Source organism: Dasypus novemcinctus, chromosome 7 (assembly GCF_030445035.2).
Source record: "Dasypus novemcinctus isolate mDasNov1 chromosome 7, mDasNov1.1.hap2, whole genome shotgun sequence".
NCBI classification, from domain to species: Eukaryota; Metazoa; Chordata; class Mammalia; order Cingulata; family Dasypodidae; genus Dasypus; species Dasypus novemcinctus.
In genome coordinates this window covers 74,308,271-74,335,470 of record NC_080679.1, presented here as the reverse complement: position 1 = coordinate 74,335,470, position 27,200 = coordinate 74,308,271, and the positions used below count along the sequence as shown (strand labels likewise).

Sequence of the window (27,200 nt, the reverse complement as noted above, 5' to 3'; positions counted from 1 at the left end):
TTGAACTAGATTTTGTTTGGACTAACTAAAAAAAGTTTTTAATTTATTATGAGAGTCTGCCTTTGTGTCCCAGTTCTAAAGCACTTAAACTTGAAACCTTTGCCCCTAGGATGTATGGTTACATCCTAGGATGTACATGTAGGATGTTAGGAGCATAGGAACCTATGCTGTTAGGATGTGTGATGACTCGGCTCTTAATTACACAAAAGATAGAATTTCTAGGGAATTGACCTAAAAAGAGCCCATATGCATAAATAAGACATGAAATTCTGAGTCCAACAATAGGGTTAATCTAATAATAGTCTTTTGGGTCTCCTATATTTAAGTAGAAGAACCACTTTAAAACTTGAATTGAGCAATGGTATGGTGCATGTACAATACAGAAAGATTTTACACTTAAAATATAAAGGAAAATCAAAATGTCAGAATAAGCTGATTTTTGAAGAAAACAAAAGGAAAAGGGATGATATAAAGATGAAAACAATTGGAGTAGGAGAAAGGGAGGGAAGAGAACAGTATTATTCCTCTTTGTTCTTTCCTGTATTTTGGATAGAGGGTAGCTCTTACCCAAGAAAGGATATTTATTTATATATTTATTTACCCTTTACTTCCTTTTTTGTTTTTAATAGAAATGTCTTATTTTTTAAAAAGCTTTAGATTACATAAAAGGCACATCGAAAATAGATGGGGAGAGGAACCGATGTATAATAGCTTAGTGGTTGAGCTTCAGCTTCCGGCATACAAGGCCCAGGTACCTAAAAAAAAATAAAAATATAAACATTAAAATATATACATATACACATGGGGATTCCTGTATACCCTAAGCCCTCCCCCTCCCACACTTTTCTCCATTAACAACATCTTTCTCTACTGTGGTAAATTTGTTACAATTGATACACACATATGGAAGCGTTGCTAACAACTATGGTCTATAGTTTACATTATAGTTTACGCTTCACACTGCACAATTTTAAGGTTTTGACAAAATGGATAATGGCTTGTATCCATCATTACGCTGTCCTGCAGAACAATTCCAACGTCCTGTCTTATACCCATTCTTCTTTCTGCCTCCTCTCAGAACCTCTAGAAAGGATATTTAATACATTTTCAGAAGAGGGGATATATGTTTTATCGGTCGGTCAAAATATACTATCTCCATACCCTTCTGCAAAAGCATTAGTCCAGTTACCTTAGAGAACAAAATATTTAGCCAAGGAATTAAATTCATTTCCACATTGATACCAATTGACAAATGATATGAACAAATGGTTTGCAAAGTTTTTTGATCTGTAGATCATTCTGACAGAGTGCAAAAAAACTTCATCTAATCTTTCTGAAGAAGAGAAACCATCAGAAATAACTTCTGCTTTTTATTCAATACTTTTAAAATATAGGTATTCCAAAAGCATTGCTACTAAATAATTAGCCTCCAAAGAGTTATTGTCACAGATTATTTTAAGACAACTGGAAATTAAGATAATCTCTGAAAAGAACACATTTTCCTAGCTATTTCACTATGATAATCAAATCTTGAAATACAGTTTATGTTAATTAAAAGGTATTTGTTTTCTTAGTAGTGGGCAGCCACTCAATGGCAACTGCTACATTATGTAAGAACCCAGAATTGCCATTGTTTAACAGGAAGGAAAGCAGAGTTCTGAATATTATTTATACTTTTTCCTTTCCAAAAAAATAGATTTGAGAAAGCTTTATGCCAGCCACTGTTTATATCACATTAGGAGATCTAGTTATCACTTTATTTGTCCTAATCCTCAATTTCCTCACTTTTAAAAAACATCTTGGCAGAGTGGGTATAGCTCAGTGGTTAAGTATGTGCTTCATGTGTACAAGGTCCCTGGTTCAATCACTGCTATCTCTTAAAAAAAAAAGATTCTAAAAGAGGTTTTGTATGTATTTTTATAAGCTTTCTTAAATCCTTTGGAAACATTTTGATGGAAGTCAAGGGCCTCAAAGCCTTCTGTAGACCCACTGGCATGGAATCTTTCACTCATCTTTAATCCTTTTCTCTCTACAAAGAGAACAGGTCACTAAATATTTTTTGATCCACATCTGCAAGAACCTAGCCATTCTCTATTAAAAACAGTGACAGCCCTAGTCAACAACACCTTACACCTTACATTAAAAACTATCCTCTTTCCTTCACAGTCCCTACTTCTGCTTTTCTTCCTTCCTGAGCATCTATTAAGCACACCATATGAAATCAACCTTTTTTTTTATCTAAAAAAGTGACCATTTGTACAGTTAAACCTAAATCAGCATCTCTTTAACATAACCTCTATGATTTGTGACCTTTTTTACCCACGCCTATATCTCTAACATGTTCACTCTGAATTTCAAGAATCTTTCAGTTTGTTCCACTACATATTCACTATCATAGTTCAGAAACATTCCAGTTTACATTGACCAGGTAAACTTAATCCCCTTTACATTTCATATCTCCCCTACTTTCTCAAAAATATAACTTAAAAGCCATGAAGTAACATTTTTGAGCTTTAACTATGTGCCAAGCCCTTCACATCTTTAACCTTAGTTAATCCAAAACCCTATTAGATGAGGGTTATAGATTGATCATTTTACAGGTGAGGAAACTAAGGCTCAACAGAGCTGCAATGGCAGTTTCGACCTTGGGTTCGCGTATGCGGCTCGGCGTGTGGGGCGTAAGGGCCATGCAAGGCCGAAGCTTCCGCTCGGACCAGTCAGACCAAGTCCACGGAAGCGCTGGCTCAGTTCGGGAGGCCGGTGGGGCCTTCGGAAAAAGAGAGGCGTCAGAAGAGGAGCGATACTTCCGAGAGCAGACCAGAAAACAACTGGCAGCCTTGAAGAAACACCATGAAGATGAGATCGTTTATTCTAAGAAAGAGATTGAGCGTCTGCAGAAAGAAATGGAGCGGCACAAGCAGAAGATCAAGAAACTAAACTATGATGATTAAATGCACACCATTAACAAGAGAATGGCTACATAATCATTGTCCACTTCTAATGGGCATAGTTATTGTTTAATTAATATTGGTCTGTGTGCTGCCAATAGATTATAATAAATTGTCAACCAGTAAAAAAAAAAAAAAAAAAAAATGATTGTATAACTTGACCAGTGTCACTTTCAAATGGCAGAGTCAGAATTCAGACCTGAATGCATCAGTCTCTTCAATCAATATATTGTCTTAAATGATCAGTTTAAGAAAGTCATCTACCCAGTAAGTGTATAATAAAGAAAAAAAGTAAAGAAGACACAGTAAAGTAGGTAAAATGAGGAAGGTCATTTTTAAAGCAAATCTTACTTAGTATGTGAGCTCCTTGTGTTAGGGGTCATATATTTTGAATGCTCTAGCCAATACCTAACACATTGTGGATGTTTAATTAATATTAAACAGATAGATTGTCAAGACAATTATCTTGTGGGAAAATGAATGATGACTAAAAAATTAAAATTGACTGATAAATACTGTATGATAAAATTTCTTTGACCTTATTATAGTTAACCTCTTTCAAGATCACCTTCCCCAAATGAGTTAGAACCTCATTTTTATTCACTCTCCACACCAATGATATTATTATGGACCAAAAGAACTGATGTCCTTATAATTCAAGGGAATCCCATTCTCTTTGCCCAGGACAATGACATTCCTTGGTATTCTAAAACTTTTAAATATCCACAACACTTCCAGAGTCATCATATTAAATCTAGGATGCTTAGTCAACTGGTATTGGATTTCTGAGTCATCACAATTTTCTCAGAAAATAAGGTTTATGTATTTATACTTTGTTAATAATCTGTCTTAGAAGAATATAGAATGCTAAATATTCTCTTTTTAATAATCTTCCATAAAAGAATATGGAATGCTCGAAATTCTCTTGGTTGCAAATTAGCATATTTAAAAGCTAGCTTAATGCCTTTACTAAATAAACAATAATAATGATAATAAGTAACCTGATGCTAGTGAGATGTGGTGTCCTTAAATGATGAGCAACAACCTTCAACATAGAGTATAGTCATACTTTATTTGATGATTCAATTTCTACCTTAAAATGGATTTTTTTTCTTTCCTTTAATCATAGAAACCAGATATGTGCATCAACTAGTCCCAAGAGAGCTAACCAGAGCCAAGACCTAACCAGAGAAGGTAAGAAGAAGGGGGAAAAAGAGAGAATGAGTGGTAGGGAGAATGTTGGCTAGAACTATAGGAAATATTGAAAACAGTTTTTCTTGCCTTTAAGGAATAGAATTTTTCTAATTCTCCCTAAAATTGTTCAAATACTACAGCATATCATCAGTCCATTTCAAGTCAAGAGCTAGAGTGAAATATAATTATAAACACACATATGTACACACATACATCTATGTATTAATTTTATTTTTAATATTTCATTTTCATAGCTTTTTTACTGTAATATTATTTTCTCATTGTAAAGGCAGAACCACTGAAGGATTATTAGAAGGGATTGATCTGCCAAATTTAGGAAACTACCTGTCTCTGGAAGCAGTATGAAAGAGAGATAAGAAGCAGTATAAAAGAGAGGTCATCTTTTAGGGAGTTATTGCTGTTGGCTAGGCTAGACAAGGTAGTAAAAATAGAAAGGAGAGGTGTGTGTCAAATGCCTGATTTACTTGCTTTCCTATTTATGTTAGGCTGCTTAAGGACAGCAACCTCTTTATTCATTTTTGTAGCCCCAGTGGCTAATACAGCACCCAGCAGATGGTATGCATTCAATAAGTGTTTGCTGAAAGAATGAGTAAACAATCACTTCAAAGAGCAATATCCAGTAAGTCTAGCTGCACATACCCAATTACCCAGTGTGATGGGCAGAATAATGGCCTCCCAAAGATATCCTCATCCTAATCTCTGGAACCTGTGAATGAATGAATATATTACTTTATGTGGCAAAACAGAATTAAGATCCAGATGGGATGGAGATTCTAGTCAGCTGACCTTAAAATAGGGAGATTATCCTGGATTATCCAGGCCCAATATAATCCTAAGGGTCCTTAAAAATGGATAAGGCTATATATACATACAATGGAATATTACTCAACTCTAAGGAATGACATTCTGATACATGCTACTACATGGTTGAACCCTGAAGACATTGTGTTAAGTGAAATAAGTCCGAAACAAAGGGACAAATATTGCATGATCCCACTTACATGTAATAACTAGAATATGCAAATTCATAGGAACAGAAAATAGAGTACAGGTTACAACAGTAGGGGAAGAGGGAGAAATGAGAGCTAATATATATGGGTGTATAGGAAGCGGACTTGGCCCAGTGGTTAGGGCCTCCATCTATCACATGGGAGGTCCTCGGTTCAAACCCCCGGCCTCCTGGACCCATGTGGAGCTGGCCCATGCGCAGTGCTAATGCGTGCAAGGAGTGCCCTGCCACGCAGGGGTGTCCTGCGTAGGGGAGCCCCACGCGCAAGGAGTGCGCCCCATAAGGAGAACTGCCCAGTGTAAAAGAAAGTGCAGCCTGCCCAGGAATGGCGCCGCACACACGGAGAGCTGACACAACAAGATGACGGAACAACAACAACAAAAAAGAAACACAGATTCCCGTGCCGCTGACAACAACAGAAGCGGACAAAAAAACAAGAACATTCAGCAAAATGGACGCAGAGGACAGACAACTGGGGGAGGGGGAGAAGGGGAGAAAAATAAATAAAATAAATCTTAAAAAAAAAAATACATATGGGTGTAGCTTTTCTCTTTGGAGTGATAGGAAAGTTCTAGTAATGGATGATGATGAGGGTAGCACAACACAGTGGGTGTAATTAATCCCACTGGATTGGATGCTTGGGAGTGGTTGAGATGGGAAAGTTCATTTTGCATGTATGTTTCCACAGTTTCAAAGAGATTGAAGAGACAATAATAATTAAAGGCAATACATGATCCCAGACTGGCTCTAATAATGGAGGAAAGAATGTCCAAAAGGCTATTATTGGGAAAAATTGGAGTATAGGTTCTTTTTTTAAATTTTTTATTTTCTTTTTTTAAAGATATAGTTCACAAAACATTACGTAAAAAACCAAGAGTTTCCCATATACCCCACTCCCCACCCCCCTAGAGTATAGACTCTTAAGATTTTATATCGAAGTTAAATTTTTTGAGCTTCGTAACTGTTATTTTTATTTTAAAAGTTTATTTATTTATCCCCCACCCTAAGATGGCTCCCTCATCTGTCTGCTCTCTCTGTCTGCTCGCTGTGTCTGCTTGCCATCTCTGCTCATCATCTCTGCTCGTCTTCCTTAGGGGATATCAGGAACCAAACCTAGGACGTCCCGTGTGGGAGGTGGGAGCCCAACTGCTTGAACCACATCAACTCCCTGCTCATTGTATCTGCTCGTTTTGTCTGCTTGTTTGTCAGCCTGTTGTGTCAGTTCATCTTCTTTAGGAGGCACCGGGAACCAAACGTGGGACCTCCCATGTAGGAGGCAGGCACCCAACTGCTTGAGCCACATCTGCTCCTCATAATTGATCTTAAGTTAGTTACATAAGTGAATATCTTTGTTCTTAGGAAATGTACATGGAAATATTAAGTGTTCAAGGAGCATGATATATACAACCTACTCTGAAATGCTTAGAAAAGATATGAAAAGGAAAGAAGGGAGGGAAGGAGGGAGATGTAGCAAAATATTTAAATTGGTGGATCTGGGTATCTAGATGGGGGATATTGTTGGAGTTCTCTGTATGGGATTTGTATTATTTTTGGCAACTCTTCTTTAAGTTAGAAATTATTTCAAAATAAAAAGTTTAAATTTAAAAAAAAAAGGAGTGAGGGAATCAGAAGAGAGAAAACTAGAGTGATGACAGCATAAGAACTCAACTTGCTTTTGCTGGCTTTGAAGATGAAAAAAGGGGGCTATGAGCCAAGAAATGCAGGCTGCCTCTAGGAGCTGGAAAAGGCAAGGAAAAGGACCCTACCTGGAGCCTAGAGAATGGAATGCAGCCCTGCTGACACCTTGATTTTAGCCTGGTGAGACCCATTGCCGGACTTGTGACCTACAGAACTGTATGATGACAAATTTGCATTGTTTAAGCCACTAAATTTGCATTGTTATGGCAGCGACAGAAAGATAATACATCCAGCAATACCACTCCTAAATATATGTCCTAGGCCTAGAAAATCTCACATGGGATCAAAGGGAAACATTCAAAGAATTTTCTTTGCAGCATTGTTTTTAATAATGAAAAACTGGAAATCACCTAAAAATCCATCAAGAGAATGGATTGTAGATAGGTAGGTAGGTAGGTAGGTAAGTAGGTAGGTAGGTAGACAGACAGACATAATCCAAAATAAGTTGTAGTATCTTCATTAAATGAAATTTAAAATAAATGAAAAGAGACATGACTATCATCATGGATAAATCTCAAAAATATTGAATGGAAAAAGCTAATTACAAAAAAAAAATACAGTGTAATACCATTTAAATAAAGTTTTAAAATGCACCAAGGTGTACTATATTCTATACATGCATACATACATAGCGTTAAGAACCCTTACCATCTTCACAGACCTTTCCATTTATCTTCAAACATGCACAAGTCTTCCCATCTTTAAAAACCCTCCAAAGCAGTCTGTGGTTTTCTCTAGCCATTGTCTTCTTTCTCTCCTCCCTTTTCTTGTCCAAGATCTCAATAATTTTCTCTTTACCTACTGCCTTCCTAACTGAGTGTTCACCCAATTTTTTTTTTTTTTTAAAGATTTATTTATTTATTTAATTCCCCCCCCTCCCCTGGTTGTCTGTTCTTGGTGTCTATTTGCTGCGTCTTGTTTCTTTGTCCGCTACTGTTGTCGTCAGCGGCACGGGAAGTGTGGGCGGCGCCATTCCTGAGCAGGCTGCTCTTTCTTTTCACGCTGGGCTGCTCTCCTCACGGGCGCACTCCTTGCGCGTGGGGCTCCCCCACGCGGGGACACCCCTGCGTGGCACGGCACTCCTTGCGCGCATCAGCACTGCGCATGGCCAGCTCCACACGGGTCAAGGAGGCCCGGGGTTTGAACCGCGGACCTCCCATGTGGTAGATGGACGCCCTAACCACTGGGCCAAAGTCCGTTTCCCTGTTCACCCAATTTCTGTCCCCACCACACTACTTGAAATTGCTATCTTGAAGATCTCCAAACACTTCCTTATCTCCAAATCCAGGGATTTGCCCCCCTGGATTTTCATTCCTTTTCCAGCTCTTTTCAGCATTTAACATTATAAACATTCCTTCCTTAAAACTCTCTCCTCCCTTGAAATAACATCTCCTTTCTGGTTTTCTTTTAAAAGAGTATGTCTCTGTATCCTTGCAATGTTATCCAATAGAAATATCTGCGATGATGGAGATAATCTGTTTGCACTCTTCAATACAATAACCACTAACCACATGTGACTGTTGAGCACTGGAAATGTGGCTAGTGCAACTGAAGAATGGACTCTTTAATATTTCATTTTAATTAATTTAAATGTAAATAACCACAAGTGGCTAATGGTTACCATATTGGATACTGTAGCTTTAGTGTCTTTTCTTCCCTCTACCCCTTAATATGAACATTACTTCAAGCTCAGTTTCTGTTTCCCTGAGCTTTACTTTAGAAGCTCTTCCTCTGGATGCTCAACTCCAGCCCTCATCTATGAAATCATTAATCTCAAGTCTTATCTTTAGTTGTCTCCTGTCACCGGTGTTTCAGCACCATATTTTTTAATCACTGGACATTCCTCTTGAATGTCTCGCTTTCACTTCAAACTCAAAGTGTTCAAAGCTGAAGTCATACCTTTCTCTGTAAAACCAGCTCCCCTCTCCCTTCCAACATGCTTGACAGGGATGCCATTGTTCTCTCAGGTGCCTATACATGAAATTACCTTTGACACATCTCTCCCCTTCCTCGCCCATGGGCATCCAGTTGCCAGGTGCTCACAAGTTTTACTTCAGAATATCTCTCAGCTACCCATTTATTGAAACCACAAAATTTATTGAACCTCGTTCTGCAAGACAAGGTAGTAGGCATGGCCCCTACCTATAACCCAGTTAAGAAACAAAACATAAATGAATAAAGTTCAAATAATACAGGTGTGAAATAATAAAATCTAAACTACACGAGATGCATTTCAAAGGAGTGCCCGCCAAGGTCAGAAATCCCTGAGGCTCGGCCAACTCCATCTGAAGGAGATCAAAGCATGCTTTGCTCTGGCTGGACTTCTGCAGTCCTTGATGGGACTCCAGACTTTCCTGGTCCTTTCTGTTCTTCATCTCCTCCAAATCTTCCTTTACCTTACTCAAAAACCTTCAGCGATTCTAATGATCTAATGCATGCCAGCATCTCTCTCCCTCCCTCTCGCTGCCCCACATGTAGTCACTTTTACCCTCTAAGCAAGTGCTTATTTGTTCTGCCACAGGGATTGCCCTTCTCTTTCCCCTGTGCTCATGCAAATTCTAAAAAGCCTTTAAGCTTCTTTGGTTCAAGCCTTAACCCCTTTCCATAAAGCTGTTATGTCCAGCTATTATTAATTTCCTTGTCAATGACTTTCCATTATACTTAGAGTATGTATCCTTCAATATTACACTTAATTCATGACTATTAACATTGTCACTCCAATTAAAATCATAATCATTTTCAGCACAGGTGTGATTTTTTTACCTTTTTTCTGTAGTTCTTGAGCAGTGATTCTCAAGGAGGGAGAGAGGCACAGTTTGAAAACAAAAAAACTCTTTATTTGTCCCACTGAGATTTTTTTAATCTACAACATTTAACTTATTCTGAATTTCAAATATTAAAGAAAAATGTGAGGTTTTTATGCTTTATCAAAAAGTCATGTTTAATGAAAGTCAGGAAAGAGTTGTACAGTAATGATGAGCAAATAGAAGACAAATATCAATTGAATGATTCATTGATTTCAATAAGCCATGAATTTGGATTCTTTCATAAATAAAGGTTCAGATTTTTAATTTTATGTTCTTATGTACCATTTGATACATATAAAAGAATATGTTCAATGTGCATGTAAATTATAAAGCATAACAAATAATAAGTTAGATGAACCCATACCTAATTTAAGAGTTTGATAGACCATCCATAATTTAAGAGTTTATCCTCTTTAACAAGTGTCCTTATTTTGACTCTAACTGTAGATACTTCAGTAAGCTAGTTCCATAGTCTGGTATATTTTAAAATGTATGGTATTTAATTTCTAGAGTCAATATTATTGTCTCGTAGCATTTGAATTGTTTTCTTTCTAGCATGTTGATTTACTCATGAGTTTTTATTTTTTAACTCTATTTTGAGCATCCTGATTTCACATTACTGTGAGATAATCTTTCTACTTCTTATATCCTCCACATTGAATTGAATAAGCCACTTTATCTGCTTACTTTACTAGTCTACTCAAGTCATTTCATTCCTTCTTTGTATTGATGTCCCTCCCTCTGGTTTTGTATCACAAGCTTACTGCATGTTCCTTCTTCCAAGTCACTGACATATCAAATGAATAAAATTGGTCCTAATACTGATCCCTGGAGCTATGTAACCCACCCATTCCAAACTGTGCCACACTTTGATGCCAAAGTCAGTGTTAATCTACTTATGTAGTTCATCCCTATACCATCCTTACCTAACTTCTAAATTAGTTGTTTTTATAGTATACTTTCATGGTGCTTTATCCCAAAGTCCAAGTAATTGGTTCATAGTTTCCCTCAGCTGATATTTGTCATAAGACCCAGAAGTTATTTCACATCACTGAGGCAGATAGGAATTGAATACAGTACATGCCGACTACCGCTTTTTTAAAACAACAAATATTTATTGTCTCAGGGCTCTGGAGGCTAGACATCTGAAATGAAGGTATCAGCAGGGCCTTGATTCTTAAAGGTGAGAATCTGTTCCATGCCTCTCTCCTGGCTTCTGGTGGGTAGCCACCAACCAGTGGTGTTCCTTGGCCTGTAACAACATAACCCAATCTCTGCCTCAACACATGGCATGCCCATGCTCTTTTTCTCTCTCGCTTTCACTCTCTCTCACTTTCTCACTCTCTCACTCACCTCTCTATGTCCAAATTTACTATCCTTATAAAGACACCAGTTAGATCAGATTAGGTCCCACCGTAATCCAGTTTGGCCTCCTCTCAAATAGTAATGAAAACATTCTAAAATTGACATATTCAAAGGTCCTATTTACAAACAAGTTCACATTCACAGCAGGATAAGGAATTAGGACCTGAACATGTTTTTTCAGGGGGACACAATTCAGTCCATAACAGGCTATGTGTGATGAATATCAACCATATACATATGTTTTTGAAGGTGCTGAGCTGTGGGCCTTAAAGAGATGCTATGGCTTGGGTGAATCTGCATGACTAATCGTCCTGGATGAAAGAAATGTGCTGCTGTTATATCCATGATGTGATACCAGTGTGCTGTGTGATTCCTGGTTTCCTTTACACACTCTGCTTTCTCATCCTCCTCCTGAGCACACTCCACATGAATTCCCACCATATGAAAGTACCACCAGAGTTGAACTTCAGGAAATTCACAAGGAAATAAGACAAGTTCTATACATGGGCATTTTGTGATGGGGGCTTAGCGGGTATTAGGGAGAGAGCATGCTGACTCTTTTTAAGTTAAATCATTAACTTTCTGTTATTTCCAATGGTTGATTTCCCACAAAATTTACTAATATCTTGTCCTCCGTGGGAGTTAAACTTAATAATTTTAAATCTTATACTTAGGAGAAAAGGGATATTTTAAGAGTGAACAATAATTTCATTAGGGTTTTCATTTATTGTAACTGAGAGATAGTCAAAGATGAGGTCTTTCAAGTCACCTCTATCTTTACTGATGAATTCCAACATCTACAAATAATCAAGAAGAAAACATTTGACTTACAATAGTCAAAATCTAGTAAAGCAGCAAAAATAGGTAGAACTGTACCTAAAAGGGTGAGTTTTACTATATGTGAATTACACCTTAATTTTTTAATGGAGGGGAAAAAATACATAGAATCTTCACTTTAACCTAGTAGACAAAACAACCTACAGAATGGGAGAAAATATTTGAAAATCATACATCTGATAAGGTTTTATTTTCCAGAATATTTAAAGAACTCCTATACCTCAACAAGAAGACCATCAAATTCTTAAACTGGTTTAAGGCAGGTGTTCTTAATAAGGGATCCATGAAATTCAAAAAAAAATTGTTCTTCTGGGGACATGTTGGTGCTGGTGTGATATATTTATTAAATAATCCACAATATAGTGTGGACTTAATAAGGGGTCCATGATTTTTACCTGACTGGCAGAGGGGTCCGTGGAACAGAGAAGATTAAGAACCCCTGGGTCTAAGGACTTGAATAGACATTTCTCCAAAGAAGATATACAAATGGCCTATAAGCCCATGAAAAGATGTTTAATATCATTAGCCATTAGGGAAATGCAAATCAAAACCACAATGAGAGACTCATACCCTCTAGAATAATTATTATTTCTTCAACGGAGTATAACAATTCATGGACTGTAGGTAACAGTAATATAATTTTTTTGCAGCAATGGCAAAGAAGATACTATAAAAATTCTAAGGGTCAACAATGGGGGGTATTACCTTTTGGATTTTTCCTTTTGAAGTAATGGGAAAGTATTAAAATTGCCTGAGGTGATGACAACACAACTCTGTGATAAAACTGAGAGCCAATGAGTGTATACTTTGGATGGATTGTACAAGTCATGGGACTGCATAACACTGAACCATGTGGTAGATAGTGGACTGTTAACTGCACAAATATGAGAACATGCTTTCATGAACTATAAAAAATATACAATACTAATACATGGTGTTAATAATAAGGTGGTTTATGGGGAAAATGTACCAAAATGTAAGATATGAACTATAGTTGGCAATAATCTTTTGAGGATGCTCTTTTATTTGTAACAAATGTTCCACAACAATGCAAGATGGTGGTGGTGGAGTGATGTATGGGAATCTGTACGGTTTGAATGATTGTTTTGTAAACTCACAACTTCTCTAATTAAAAAAAAAAAGACTTGAAAAAATGGAGTATAACAGATATTGGAGAGGATGTCGAAAAATAGGAACATTTGTACATTGTTGGTGGATGAGAATGTAAAAAGGTACAGTCGCTGTGAGGAGTTTGGCAGCTCCTCAGAAAGTTAAACATAGAATTACCACATGACCCAGCAATTCTACTCTTAGTTATATATCCGAAAGAACTGAAAACAGGGAAACAGATGGGCCTCAACCAATTGGGCTCCCTTCCACCATAGAGGAGGTCCAGGGTTCAATGCCCAGGGCCTCCTGGTGAGGGCAAGCTGACCCACCTGGAGTGCCGGCCCATGCTGGAATGCCACCCCACGCAGGAGTACCCCTCTGCATGGGAATGCCACTCAGCACAGGAAAGCTGCCCCACGCAGGAGTGCTGGCCACAGTAAGATGACGCAAAAAGAGACAGAGAAGAGAGAAAATAAGAAGACATAGCAGAACAGGGAGTTGAGGTGGCGCAAGAGAGTAATCGCCTCTCTCCCATTCCAGAAGGTCCCAGGATCAATTCTGGGAGCCACCTAATGAGAATACAAGCAGCCACAGAAGAACACACAGTGAATGGACACAGAGAGCAGACAACAGGGGGAACAGGGTGTGGGGGGGAAATAAATAAAAATACATCTTTTAAAAAAAATAAAACTGAAAACAGGGACTTGAACAGATATTTATACTGCAATGTTCATAGCAGCATTATTCACAATAGCCAAAAGGTAGAAGCAATGCAAGAGTCCACCAACAGATGAATGGAGAAGCAAAATGTAGTACTGTATGAACACACATACACACAATGAAATATGCTTCAGCTGTGAAAAGGAATGAAGTTCTCATACATGCTACAACATGGTTGAACCTTGATGATATCATGTTAACTGAAATAAGTCAGACACAAAAGGACAAATATTGAATGATTCCACTTATATGAAATACCTATTATAAAGAGACACAGAAAGTAGATTATAGGTTATCAGAAACTGGGGGCTGGAAGGAGGAAATAAGAAATTAATGCTTAATGAGGACAAAGTTTCTGTTTGGGAGGATGGAAAAGTTTTAGTAATGGCTGGTATGATGCTAGCACAATATTATAAATGTAATTAATTTTTTTAAACCAATTTTAATGATACATATTAATATAGCATAAAATTAATCTGAAGTGTACAAGCAATGGTAACTGGTATATTCACAGAGTTGTGCATTCATCACTTTACTCACTATTAGAACATTTTTATTATTTCAATGAAAATAATAAAAATAACAAACAAGAAAATTCCTCACCTCTTAATCTTTCTATGCTTCCCCCATTGTACATTACTGCTGTTTCTGGCTATTCTATCCAAGGTGTAATCAAAGGCGTTTAGTACATTCACAATGTTGTACCTCCATCATTTCAAAAATTTTAGGAAAATTTTATTATTCCAAAAAGTAAGACTCCACACCCCTTAGCATTCCTTCCTCAGACCTACATAACACTAATCTCATTTCATCTTTATAAATTTATATTTACATATATAAATTGAATCATTCAATATGTTGTAGTCTGTGTATGGTCTTGCTCACTTGGTATGCTTTTTTTGTCCGATATTAACATTGATTAGAACTAATTTACATTTGTTCAGCTTCAAAGAAAGATGGTCCTATACATGCAATTCTACCCATATTCACATTTCACTTAATTGATTTATTTTTCACATAAAATATTTAGTTCATAATAGTGCAATCATGCAGTATTTGTCCTTTTGTGTATGGCTTGCTTTACTCAACATAATGTCCTCCATGTTTACCCATGTTGTATGCTTCACGACTTCGTTTCTTCTTTTTTTTTTTATTCATTTTTTAAAAAATATTACATTCAAAAAATATGAAGTCCCATTCAACCCCACCGCCCCCACTCCCCCCACAACAACACTCTCTCCCATCATCATGACACATCCATTGCACCTGGTAAGTACATTTCTGGGCATCGCTGCACCCCATAGTCAATGGTCCACATCATAGCCCACACTCTCCCATGTCCCATCCAGTGGGCCCTGGGGGGATCTACAGTGTCCCATAATTGTCCGTGAAGCACCACCCAGGACAACTCCAAGTCCCGAAAACACCTCCCCATCTCATCTCTTCCTCCCATTCCCCGCACCCAGCAGCCACCATGGCCACCCTTCCCACACCAATGCCACATTTTCTCTGTGGACCTTGGATTGGTTGTGTCCATTGCACATCTATGTCAAGAGGGGGCTTAGATTCCACATGGATACTGGATGCAATCCTCCTGCTTTCAGTTGTAGGCACTCTAGGCTCCATGGTGTGGTGGTTGACATTCTTTAACTCCATGTTAGCTGAGTGGGGTAAGTCCAATAAATCAGAGTGTAGGAGTTGAAGTCTGTTGAGGTTCAGGGCGTGGCTATCATATTGTCAGTCCAGAGATTCAAATCCCCTAAATATATCTTAAACCCCAACACCTATATCCTAAAGTATGGACCACATTGTAAGCACAGATGTCACCTTGTTTGAAAGCTATTGGTTCGGAGTCTGTACATCAGTTTCAGTAAATATGATATGAATAAGTTAAAAGATTATCACTGTGGAAGGGAAAAGGTTTTATGGTGGATGTGTGGGAGTACTGTATATTGTATATATGAATTACTGTGATCTAAGACTCTTGTGAAGAGAAGCTCAATAATTAGGAAAAAAGAAAAGAAAAAGATAGGATGTAGAAATTTTTCCAAATCAATACGTACTCTAGATCTAACCTTTAAACTCATCACTATATTCCATTTTACTAGTAAGGGAACCTGACATTATATTGGGATTCACTTTACAGGAACTTTTGGATCACAGAGTGGTTCAACAATGGCGGCGGAGGAATACTGGTATGGGATGTTATTGACAGGCTATATATGGTTGACAGGGAGTTATACAGGGCATATGTCCAGGGTGCATGGTAATGTTTGGATATACTCATAATGGAAACAATTAAAAACAACAGCTGCGGGGGTTCTGGGTTCCTGGCTGGGGGGCTCTGTCGTGGTCCTAGGGGAGCAGCGGCAGTCCCCCAGGTGCAACAGCAAGGACCAGGAAGGAATGAGGGTCCAACAGTGGGCTCCTGATACTAATGGCTATGCTTGTGAGCCTATACGCCTGTAAATGTAATTAATACCACTGGATTGTACAGTAGTTAAAATGGGAAATTTTATGTTGTATTAATATATGTGCTGCCACTATAACACTTTAAGAAGAAATCTAGTAAGTAAAAGTGAAAGGCTATATGAGAAGAGCATAGGGGGTGATGCAGGGTCATGTACATACAGGATTTAACATATACTGATTAATTGTGGAAACTTTCTTGATAAGGAAAAGAAAATATGAATATAGGCTTAGAAAAGGATATTTAAAAGTAGGCAAAATCCTTGGATAAAATTATGGAATGGGAGAGTTAATGCATTTTTTTAAATAGGCTAAATGAATAAATCCACAGAGTTCCCCACAAACATACATACCTCTGAAAATGTGACAAGAGAAAGAGGAGCAGTGTACATTTGTATGCATTTGCTTCATCCACTTGAAAGTAGAGACCAGCAGAGAACTTAGCATATGGTAGGACTTCAATACATTTATTGAATAGATGGGTATTTAACATCTTTTAGCTCTACTGTCCCACTTTTAGTCAGCTGTCCACAATTTGTTTTGGTCTTAATTTATGTATTTTATTCTTTTTCAATAAACTTATAATAAGTTTAGATTTATAACACAGTTACAAAGATAATACAGAGTTCCTGTATACCTCTGACACAGTTTCCCCTAGCACTAGGTTGATCAGCCATCCAGTTTGTCCAAGACTACATCATGGTTTTAGCACTGAAAGTTCCATGTCCCAAGAAACCCCTGTCTGTCCTGGGCAAACTAGGATAGTTGGTTACCCTACAATGTTAACACCATACGTTAACATGGTAAATTTGTCAAAACTAAGAAATTGACTTTGCTAAACTACTAGTAACTAGACTCCAGACTTTATTTGGATTTCACCAACTTTTCCACTCATGTCCTTTTTTGGTTTCAGGATCTAATTCACGGTAACACAATGTGTCTAATCGCCCTGTCTTAGTATTTTCTCAAGTGTCCTCTGTCTGGGATGGTTTTTCAGTCTTTCCTGGTTTCTCATGACCTTGACTATTTTGAGGCATACCAGCCAAGTATTTCATACAATGTCCCTCGATTTGAGTTTGTCTAATGTTTTTCTCATGATTAGACTGAGATTGTGGAGCTTGGGGCCCTAATTTAACTAGAAACTTTGCAAATGTTAGTGCTTATTTTCCAGGCTACATTAAACTTTGTCACCTTTAAATTCCACAAAATTCCACACAATTAATTAGTATATGTTAAATTTTAAGGGAATTAAATCACTTTAATAGGTCAGAATAAATTTACTGATATTACTATTCCACAAAGGGCACAATCAAAGTGCTTCAAATTCAAGAAATTCTTATTTAAACTTTGAAAATGACAGAGCTCATTGTCCATGTCACTTTGAAGCCATGGTGCTTCTCCACTGGTACCATTCTGAGAATGTGAAAGTAGATGGTCATTTGGCTAAAGAAATAAAGAAATAAAACATTGAGAGTTTATTTTTCTACTTATAAAAAAAAAAACATTGTAGAAAATTTGAAAAATAGAGATAGCGAAAAGGAAGAAAATAAAACTACCTTTAAGTCTACCATCCTAGAAAAATCACTGGATATAATCATTAACCCTTTTTTTAAAGTCCTTTTAGTCTTTTTTCTATCTGCACACATTTCCTTTTGTAAAAATTGGATGATATGCACATTTTAATCAAGTCTTTAATATCCTTTTATATTATTAAACATTCTATTCCATCATTTTTAATTACTTCATAAAATTCATAGTATAGATATTACTATTTAACATTCTTATAGTTAAATCTTTGCACAGATCCATGATAATTTCCTAGGGTTCAATTCCTTTAAGTGGTATACACAGTTAGGGCCAAACTGCCAAATTTCCCTACAGAGTAGTTTTATCAATTTATATACTCTCTGCCAATTTATAAAAGCATCCATTTCTCTACATACAAACTCGGTGTTTTTATCTTTAAACTTTGCCATCTGATAATTTTTTTTTATTGACTTTGTAATAATATTACATTAAAAATATATATGTGAGGTCCCATTCAACCCCACCCCCCCACCCCACCTCTCCCCCCCCCCAGCAACACTCATTCCCATCATCATGACACATCCATTGGATTTGGTAAGTACATCTTTGGGCACCTCTGCACCTCATAGTCAATTGATAATTTTTTTAAATGCCTTTTTTTCCCACTATTGTTTTAAGTTGTTGTAACAGTTTAATATTATTGATGAATTCCAAAAAGAAATATTGGATTATGCATGTAATCTGATCTGTTCCTGGGCATGATTGAGTTATGATTAGGGGATTGAGTTATGATTAGGGGATAAAAGGCATGACAAGAACAGAGTTGAGGATGTTGGAGTTTTGATGTTGGAGTTTGATGCTGAAGACTTAAGCTGGTGCCCTGGGACGTAAGCTCACAGAGGAAAGAGAAGCCAGCCCCAGGAAGAAAGGAACCTTGAACCCAGAAAAGCAAGGCCCAGGAACATAGGAACCCAGGAAGCCTGAACCCTCACAGACTTTGGCAGCCATCTTACTCCAAATAGACTTTGGTGAGGGAAGTAACTTATGCTTTATGGCCTGGTGTCTGTAAGCTCCTACCCCAAATAAAAACCTTTTATCAAAACCAACCAATTTCTGGTATTTTGCATTAGCACCCCTTTAGCTGACTAATACAGTTGTATTTCTTTGCCTATAGGGGTAATCATTTTATGTTTCATGCCATTTGTATTTCTTATACTGTGAATTACTGGTTTATACTCCTTTCCAATTTTTATTACTGAATCCATCTTTTTCTCATTGCTGTGAAAATATATATTAATAATAATCAAACTTTTTCTCTCATATATGTTTCAAATATTTTTTCCCTAGTTCCTCACTTGCTGTCTAATGATGATTTGATATTCAGAGGTGTGAATCATTCTCATTTGTTTTCAGTCTTTGGTAGCTGTCTTTTTTGTTTTGTGTTGTTTTTTGTTTTGTACTGTTTTTGTTTTGTTTTCATATTGAGCTCAGTTCTGAATCCTAGCTGTTCCTGTTTAGGGCAGCTCACATGAATCTACCAACTTCTATAGCACAGCTATTTCATCACAGATTGAAAGTGCTCCCCTTCTTACTGAAGCAATACCCCTGAGCCCTCACAATCCTAAGCTTTAGGAGGTAAAAAAGAAATGAAAGCAAATTCAAAAGCACACTGCCCTAAAAGCTGCCAAATTAAGGCTGCCATCAAACTCCAAGGAAAAAAATTCCAAAGATAGCAATAACCCTCAGTAAAAAACAAAAAGCCCATCTTTTACCACAGTTTAGCTCCAACACCTCAGTCTAGTCTAGTCAGTCTTAATGGCTTCTGTGCAGTACAGAGCAGGGAAGCCAGACCACAGGTGGCGAGCAGCCCTGCCATCAAGTTCTCCAAGGCTCCCGGCTCCCTCTGGCCTGCACAGAGGAGGCTGGACTCTCAAGCCAAGCTTGGGGAGGCCAGAATTTCTCTTCTTGCTTCCCCTTCTCCCTGTCTCCATTTTAGGAAGTTTATGGATATGACAATTTCAGGCAAATGTTAGGACAGAAAGTTACTGGAAAGAACCAGGAGGATTAACAAGCCTTCTTCCCTCCCCCCCTCCCCCCCCCCATGAAAACATTTAAGATGGCAGAAGTTTTACATAAAATTTAAGTCAAGAAAAAAATTATAGCAAGTTTACTGTTCACAGACAGTAAACAGACTTGCTTATGTGGCATGATTCAAGGGGCCTCCTATCTCCCTGTCAGAAACTCACCATAAATGATTCATTTCTGAAGTGCCTGACCATATAAACAGATTGAAAGGGTATTTGTGAGCAACTGTTACAAATGTAATAATTCTTGGAAAGTGCTGAGGTCTATGAACTGGGTGCTTGATTTCAAAAGATGCAGATTGCCCTCTAGAAATAAAGGGGTACCTATCATTCCACCTGGATTTCTCTTTCCAGTTGAGAAGGGAGATCTTGATGGAGAAAAGAGCCCACACAGCCTGATTCAGGTAGAAAAGGGAAAAGCAGTTGAGCACCTGCTTCCCACATGGGAGGTCCCAGGTTTGGTTCCCAGTGCCTTCTAGTAAAAACAAAAAACAAAAAGAAAACAAAAAAAACAACTCAGGGGAGCTGATATGGCTCAGTGGTTGAGTGCTGGGATCCCACATAGGAGGTCCCAGGTTCAATCCCCAGTACCTAAAAAAAAAAAAAAAAAAAGGAAAATATTAAAAATTTTTAAATGGGAGGGTGGTGCTGCTGGTGCCTTAAGCCCACTGGGTAATCCAGCCTTGGTCCTGAGGTAGCTACCAGACTGATGTTAAATGGCATTAAGATAAACACACACACACATATACATACATATATTCACCTCAACCTACTCAACCTACTCTCATTCTAAAGCTGCAGATCAGAACAGCTCAACGTTCACCCAGTAGCCCTGGGTCACATCCCTGATTCCAAAAGGCTCCAGCCCACTTCCTGCTCAGTGAAGCTGTGGTATAGAAATATTTTCTTTAATACTTGTAGACTGCCTGCTTTCTAGAGTTTCCTTGTTGGTGACCTTATTTTGCTATGCAGCTTCAATAGTAATGTAGTATGGAAGCGGAGTGGGAGGGATGTCCCAGCTTGATACTAAACTGGGCTCAGAGCCAGGATACAGATTCGTCTGGGCATGTCTTATGGGCTTGCCAGGAGTCTCCCAGCATGAAGGAAAGAGGAGCCTCATAGAAAATAACATCCTAAGGCAGTAGGTGTGAGGGGACACATCACAAGTACTAGGGAAACTGAAAAATTCTGATTGTCTGTGTGCACACATGTACCAGCATGGAGTGCTGCTTTGGCATCAAAATTGGCCCTCAGCATTATGCAGCTTTGCCTGCATCAGGGGCACTGAAGACTCCAGAGAATACAGTGTGGCTTCTTTTTTTTTTTTAAGATTTATTTATTTCTCTCCCCTCCCCCACCACCCCGGTTGTCTGTTCTGTGTCTATTCGCTGCATCTTGTTTCCTTATCCACTTCTGTTGTTGTCAGCAGCAAGGGAATCTGTGTCTCTTTTTGTTGCATCACCTTGTTGTGTCAGCTCTCCGTGCATGCAGCACCATTCCTGGGCTGGCTGTACTTTCTTTCTCGCTGGGCAGATCTCCTTATGGGGCGCACTCCTTGCACATGGGGCTCCCCTAGGCAGGGGACACCCTGCGTGGCAGGGCACTCCTTGCGCACATCAGCACTGCACGTGGGCCAGCTCCACACGGGTCAAGGAGGCCCGGGGTTTGAACCGCAGATCTCCCATGTGGTAGACGGACGCCCTAACCACTGGGCCAAGTCCATTTCCCCAGTGTGGCTTCTATATGTGGTCCCACTACTGGTAACTCTGAACACTAATGGCTTCAGCACTTCAAGGACTGTCTGCAGCAAAAATTATTCTTTAACTCAGGACCAAGAATTGGCTTCAGGGGCCCATGACTACTTGAAAACTACATGCAAGTTATTGGAGGTACATGTTTATTTTTCTGGAAAGAGTTTCCATAAGTAAGTTTCATCAGATTCTCAAAATACAATGTGATCATCAAAAGGTTAAGAACTACTGCCCTGGCGACTGCCAAAACCATTAGGGTGAGCACATTTTGTAGGCTTCTGAGATTGCTGCTAAGATGGCTATAGGACAAATACTTTTTACCTCATAATTAAGATGTGTGTGCCCACATCTTATCTCTTCTATATAGTATAGCCTCTGAGGGTAGGAACTGTGTTTTATCTATCCAGTATCTTACAGTGTCCAACACAGTATTTTTACCCAGTTATCACTGGATGAGGGAATGAACAATCATAAATCCATCCTATATGCTAGATATCTCTACTAGAAACAAATAACCTTTAGGTCCTTGTAAATTATGCATTTTGAAGGTATTCTTACAGCTTATTGTTTCAGTTTCCTAGGCTGTGCATAGCATATATCTTGAAGTGGTTCAGCCTAAACAATGAGAATTTATTCACTCATGGTTAAAGAGTCTGAGAAAATGTCCAAATCAGGGCATTATCAGGGTGGTGTTTTCTTCCTGAAGGTCAGCTGCTGGTGATCCTTGGGTTCTCTGCCACAAGGCAAGGCACAGGCAGCATTTGCTGATCTCTCCTTTATCTTCTGGGTTTTGTTGATTTCAGCTTCTTGCTATTCTCCTTTGTCTGAATTTCACTCTCTTATAAAGGACACCAGTAATCAGATTAAGGCCCATCCTGAATGAGGTGAGTCATACCTTAACTGAAGTAGCCTTATCAAAAGCTCCTACTGGGAGCAGATGTGGCTCAAGCGATTGGGCTCCTGTCTACCATATGGCAGGTCCACGGTTCGATTCGCAGGGCCTCCCAGTGAAGGCAAGCTGGCCCACAGGGCAAGGTGGTGCACACAGAATGCTGGCCCACACAGCAAGTTGACCCAAGCGGAGTACTGGTTGGAGCAGAGTGCTGGCCTGTGCAGGCATGCTGGCCCATGAGGCAAGGTGACCTGAGGAGAGACCTGGAGCAGCAAGATGATGGAACAAAAAGAGACACAGAGGAGAGACAATAAGAGATGCATCAGACCAGGGAGCTGAGGTCGTGCAAGAGATTGAACACCTCTCTCCCTCTCTGGAATGTCCCAGGATGGTTCCCAATGCTGCCTAAAGAGAAGACAAGCAGACACAGAAGAGTGCACAGTGAATGGACACAAAGAGTAAGAGAGCAGACAACGAGGGGGGAGGGCAGCGAGAATGGGATAAATAAATCTTTTTTTAAAAAAAGGCTCCTACTTACAATGGGTTCACACTCACAGGAATCGATTAGACTTAAGAACGTTTTTCAGAGTTACAGCTTCAAACCACCACATTTATATTGTCCTTGTCAATTGATTTACTTATTTACACATCACCAAATCCTTACCTGCCTTATCTGTTTATTTGGCTGTAAACTGCTTAGAAGACAAGGATCACATATAACCTAAAGTAGACCAATGTGCTTCTTGGGAAGAAACAGGGTTGACCAATATGTTTACTACCCCACTGTATTAGTCAGCCAAAGGGGTGCTCATGCAAAGTACCAGAAATCTGTTGGCTTTTATAAAGGGTATTATTTGGAGTAGAAACTTACAGTCACAAGGCCCTAAAGAGTCCCACTCAAGGTACCATAAAAGGTACTTTCTCTTACCCAAAGTCATTTGCCACATGTTGAGCAAGATGGCGGGGGATGTCTGCAAGGGTTCACCTTCCTTCTTCCTCTTAAGGCTCCATGGTCCCAGCATCTTTCTGATCTCAGTCGTAGGCTGGCATAAGGCTCATCTTACTCCCTGGGGCTTGTTTCTTTCTGGGCTCAGCTGCTCTGTTCTCTTTACAAGGTCAGCTGTAGACTATCAGGCTCCTCTGTCTTCCCAGGGCTTCTGCTGTGTCTAATGAGCTGTATCTCTTCCTCTGTGTTCTTCTCTGTGTATCTACTTCCATGTGAGAATCTGTTTTATCAGCCCACCAAGGGGACTGGGGCTCAGAGCTGAGTAGCACTCTAATGATGTGGTTGAATCAAAGCCCTAATCTTAACATAATTTAATCAGATGTCTAATCAGATGAATCTAATACAATCAAAGGGTTTTCACCCCCAGAGGAACAGACCAGTTTACAAACATAATCTGTATCTCTTTTTTGGAATTCGTAAATAATATCAAACTGTCCACCCAGTATCTGCACTTTATAGGCCAACAATCCCCCGAAGAGATGTTTTATAAGAAGATCTGCACATACCCTGTACTCAAAAAAAAGACACTGACCTAAACAGAACAGGAGGTTGGGGGTTGGGTAGGGGGAGAAAACAACTACTAATGTGGGAACTAAGCAGAAAAACAAAATCATCAGGTTATGAGATTGAATTCTAAAGAGAGAAACCAAAGAAAGAGAAGGCTGCACCTCTCTGCAGAAGGAGAGCAAACAAGAAGGCAGCCCGGCCTCGCAGGGGATGTGGCTCAATAAGAGTTCAGAACTTTGGAATTGGCCCTATTTGGGTTTTGCAATAGCTGCCAGGTGTTTTCTAACCCTATTACCCTATTTGGTTTGCTCCATATTTGTGACAGGATTTGCTTGGGTTCAAAAAACCCTGACTGTATCGGTTATATGTAAAATGATATCAGTGAATTTTTTTACCTGGTAAGTCTGTTTTCAGAGTAGAACAAGGGCAAAGCAGTGTATTTTTAAACTGTTCTGAGCACATTCCTGATTATCAGAGAGAGGCATCGACAGAGACATGGTGGCTTTCTCCTTTTTCTTCTTCTCAGTTTAATATTTACTTAACTTACATACCCACCCACGTGTTAATGCTCCCTTAGTTCTGTACAAGCAAAATCTCCAGAGGATTGCATGTTCTTGCTGACCATTTCAGAATTGTGTTACTGTACAATTACTCGAGGATGTTGAATAACTGATGATGGGCAGAGTCAGAAAGGTTAGAGAACCACTCCACAGGCAAGGGTCAAACTAGGGAAAGTGCAAATTGCAGAAGAAAATCCTGAGCTATTTAGTGGTCACATGGATTGTAGTTTAACTAGTGAGTCTAAATAAACTACTACTACCCAAAGACAAGCCCAAGGATCCAGGGATAATTTTAGGGTGAATGCAGTTGGATAAATTAGACAATCTCACATTGCCTGCTTACAGTATCCATTCATCATTCCACAGCATATAGTTAGTGCCTATGTGTAGGATCTATCATTAAACAGAACAAAAATCCCTGCCCTGATGAGTTTTATATTCCAGCAGAAAAGAGTTCCACCTGGGTATCATCTGTCAATCCTTGTGGTATTATGGATATTTTCCAGGTCTCAACTCTTGAAGGTCATTATCTTGCTTGTGCCTGTTGTTTGCATCTGTGTACATAAAATGAGTATCTGGTCAGACCTGGGAATCTACCCGAGGCTAGGAGTTTGCGTACCTTGGTATCACATCCTCTCTGTTACACGAAGAAGGATGAAAGCAAAGCAGAACAGGACTTGGACATCCTGAAAACTACTGTGGCTAGAAGCCAAACTAGAGTTGAGTCAGAATTTTTAAAAACCTGTGTTCCATAAACTAACCCATTTATGTTCTTGTAATTGTTCTCTCAGTTTACAAGGATAAGCCTATTTTGAAAGAGTCCAATGTTGTCACAGCTGGGCTGGACTCTGCTAAGAGGAGAGAGAATTTTTCTAGATCTCATTCAGCATTGGGACCAAGAGCAAACAGCTGCCTGTGCCAGGAGAGCTGGTGAATAGGGGACAGTGAGAGTTAAAACCATGGGAAGCTTGAGTTCACTTACCACCTGAAATTTTCCCTCAAAGAACCCTAACAAATGAAAAACTTTAATAGGAAACCACATGATCCAAGACACCCACGCATAATTCATTAGCTTCTAACAGTCCTTACCAGCTAATCTGTTGGCAGTTAAGCAAGAACATAGGTTTGGTGTCAGAAGACAAATTCTTCATGTACCAGTTTTGTGATTTGGGGCAAGTTCCTTAACTTTTCTGAGGATTGGTCTCTCCACCCATTAAATGGAGATAATAAAACCTGCCTGATCTTCCTCTCGAGATTGTTAAAATTAAGTATGTGAACACTTTTTATAAGTTATATAATCAGTTATCATTCAACTTGAAGAATTTCCTTATTAAATTCAGAAAAATTTGCTGATGGGCAGATATTTATAAATATGCACATGACTGAGCAATACCCTTACAACGCAATATTTCATAAATCCACATCTGCCAACCTCCAGGGCATGATTAACATTATTTTATTTTATTTTATTTTTAAAATTGTACGCTGGGTAACACTGCCTTTAGGGTGCTAGGAAAAATGGGTACATTATAGCAAATAAAATATTGCAGAACAACTAATAGCTTAACTAATAGAACCCTTAAAATAGTCTTATTGCTGAGCCACTGGGGAGGAATTAAGTCCTTTAACTGCTAGAACTGGAGACACACTAGAAAGAAGAGACTTCCTAAGCAATACAGGAAAAGAGGAGTTGGTGCTGGGAAGGGCTGGACCAGGATAATAGCAAGCATCGTTATTTCCCCAGCTGGACCCACAAAAGGTCTTCAAGTTACAGTAATAGACCGTGCTGTTAAGATAATAGTTAGGGTCATAGTTTTTGAGATGTATAATCCATCTTTAAATCACTAACCAAAGCCTTCCCTATTTTAACTTTCTTACCAGACTTGCCTGATGTCATCTCCTCATTTTCCCAAATAGGAAAGCTTCTATATTATTTTTCTACTTAAATAGTAGAACTTAGCTATACAAGACATAACACCTAACTAAAAATATATAAAGTGCACACGTATACACACATACACATGCACTGGCACATATATATCTATGAATTTACAGACTCTTCTGCAGATCTGACAAGATACTGGTCAAAATACAAAAGCCAGGGAAACGGACTTTGGCCCAGTGGTTAGGGCGTCCGTCTACCATATGGGAGGTCCGCGGTTCAAACCCCGGGCCTCCTTGACCCGTGTGGAGCTGGCCATGCGCGGTGCTGATGCGCGCAAGGAGTGCCGTGCCACACAAGGGTGTCCCCCGCGTGCGGGAGCCCCACGCGCAAGGAGTGCGCCCGTGAGGAAAGCCGCTCAGCGTGAAAAGAAAGAGCAGCCTGCCCAGGAATGGCGCCGCCCACACTTCCCGTGCCGCTGACGACAACAGAAGCGGACAAAGAAACAAGACGCAGCAAATAGACACCAAGAACAGACAACCAGGGGAGGGGGGGAAATTAAATAAATAAATAAATCTTTAAAAAAAAAAAAAAAAAAAAAATACAAAAGCCAGACCACTAGTAAGAGAGTACTCTAAATTTTCCCTAAGACTCTATAAAGTTTTGCATTGCTATCAAAATATTTTTGGAAATTCTGTAATGTTTCTCCCTTTCCCTTGGCTTCTTATTTCTGGCAAGGACTAAACTCCAAAATATCTTTCTTAACTGTCCCAAAGCAGTTGCCAATGATATAGCTGTTCAGAGCTTTGGGAC

The 27,200-nt window shown here is 38.9% G+C and overlaps 1 long non-coding RNA gene and 1 pseudogene across 2 annotated transcripts in view; both read left to right on the top strand.

The window, feature by feature from the left end:
* Window positions 1-27,200, top strand: part of LOC139439314 (uncharacterized) — an 86,772-nt gene that overhangs the window by 2,231 nt on the left and 57,341 nt on the right. For both annotated transcript variants that reach the window (XR_011649257.1, XR_011649256.1), the window contains exon 2: window positions 4,078-4,142. This is a non-coding gene — a long non-coding RNA (uncharacterized lncRNA). The remainder of the gene's footprint in view (window positions 1-4,077; window positions 4,143-27,200) is intronic.
* LOC101444721 (ATPase inhibitor, mitochondrial pseudogene) lies at window positions 1,959-3,093 on the top strand (annotated as a pseudogene).